The sequence below is a fragment of the Nyctereutes procyonoides genome, unplaced genomic scaffold, assembly GCF_905146905.1.
Source record: "Nyctereutes procyonoides isolate TBG_1078 unplaced genomic scaffold, NYPRO_anot_genome, whole genome shotgun sequence".
Lineage (NCBI taxonomy): Eukaryota > Metazoa > Chordata > Mammalia > Carnivora > Canidae > Nyctereutes > Nyctereutes procyonoides.
This window is the reverse complement of record NW_026575125.1, coordinates 96,045,509-96,047,588: the sequence shown is the minus strand read 5'-3', so window position 1 is coordinate 96,047,588 and position 2,080 is coordinate 96,045,509.

Genomic DNA, 2,080 nt, shown 5'->3' with positions numbered 1-2,080 from the left:
TTATTCAAGTCTTCAGTTACCCATGGTCCACCACAGTTCGGAAGCAGATTATCCTCCTCCTGACATTGTGCCAGAAAGTCGATAGTAGTCTAAGGTGGATTCATAAGGCTATGTTATTCACCTCATTCTGTCTCATCATGTAGTCATTTTATCATCTTACATCATCACAAGAAGGGTGAGTATAGTACACTAAGATATTTTTAGAGAGAGATACCATATTCACATAACTTTAATTATAGTATAATTGTTCTATTTTTTTAGTTACTGTTGTTAATGCCATACTGTGCCCACTTTATAAATCAAACTTTATCATGAATATGTATGTATAAGAAAAAGATAGTATATATAGGGTTTGGTACTATCCTTAGTTTCAGGCAGCCACTGGGGTCTTGGAACATATCCCCTGTGGATAAGTTGGGGAATACTACTGTGTTTTAAAGTATTCTCCTATATAGTCTTCGGTAATGTTAAAAACTTGAGGATTTGGGGATCCCTGGGTGGCGCAGCAGTTTGGCGCCTGCCTTTGGCCCAGGGCGCAATCCTGGAGACCCGGGATCGAATCCCACATCGGGCTCCCGGTGCATGGAGCCTGCTTCTCCCTCTGCCTATGTCTCTGCCTCTCTCTCTCTCTCTCTCTCTCTCTCTCTCTCTCTCTCTCTGTGACTATCATAAATAAATTTTAAGAAATTAAAAAAAAACATTAAAAAAAACTTGAGGATTTAAATCACCGTATTTTCATCTTATATTCTCATTGGGAAAGGGACTGTTTAAATGCAAACTGGTATCAGCAGCATTTCCCTAAAATTTTAAAGGGGAAAAATGAGGATTTAGGAAATAACATCCCTGTAGTAACTAAAGACTAAATTAGTCATAGTAAATAAATTAATTCATAATAGTAAATTTCAAGTGGGAGTGATTTTTAAAAAGTAAGAAGCAACACTGAGTGAACTCCGATGTGTTATATAGTATATTGAGCACATTACATAAATTATCTCATTTAATCTTCACACTAACTGTTATGTACATACTATTCCATTCTCTGCTATCCAGATGAAACTGAAGCTTAGATTAAGTCATTTATCCAAGATAATAGATATTTTTAGTGACCAAACTGGCATTCGAACGAGGGTCTAGTATAATGCAAAAGTCTGTTTTATCTACTACAATTTACTGCTGAAACTCTACAAAAGCAGTTTTGTTAAAATGGATATGGCAGCATCACATTGACTTCAAAAAATATGCCATAGTTTTTTCATTCCAAGCTGTTTTTTTATACCATCCCTTCACACAGGCTATACACAATGAGTATTCAAATTATCAAACATAGCCCCCAACTCTCCTCTGTGCGTAAGGTTTTAATCAGAGTCAGCTTATAGCTAGTGTTTTTTTTTTTTATTGGAATAGTGTCTTTTTTTTTTAAGGGAGTGTAGTAAGAAATTTCAGATGATCAAAATGTTGCCTATCTATGTGGACCAATCAAGAACAGAGACTTTTATGGGAGGCACAATAGGAAGATTTCTCAAAAGGACATTTCTGAAGTTAAAAGTCCAGGGCTTACTTTTGCAACTCAAAATTACTTAGGAGCTTTCTGTATCACAGGTATTCAACTAGCTTAAAATCTCACTTTGGTGAGTAAGGCATTAAAAACCTGCTGGATTATTCTGGAAAGGTTTATATTAATAAAAGGTGGCTAGATTCTTCATATCAATCATATGGTTACCTTAAGATGCGATGAGTTGATGTTGAGGCTCAAAAATAAATCCCCTTTGAAGTCATCATATTTCTTTTTTATGTAGTTTTTATTTTTTTTGATAAATAATACATGTCCATTGCTTAAAAAGTCAAAGAAAGAAAAACAGCAATCTAGCTCCCCACCCCATTTTCACCCTCAAGTACCATTCCCTAGGCTAATAGATTTTAACTCTTTTAGATGTTTCTTTTGATATTTATCTTGCTATTTCTAAAAAGCATGCTAATACTTACATTTAAAAATGTTTAGTTTTCAATATTATATCTTGATTTCTTAGCTTGGGATATGAGGAATTCTTTTAAGCATCATCTGAAGTGTTGTATTTGCCTA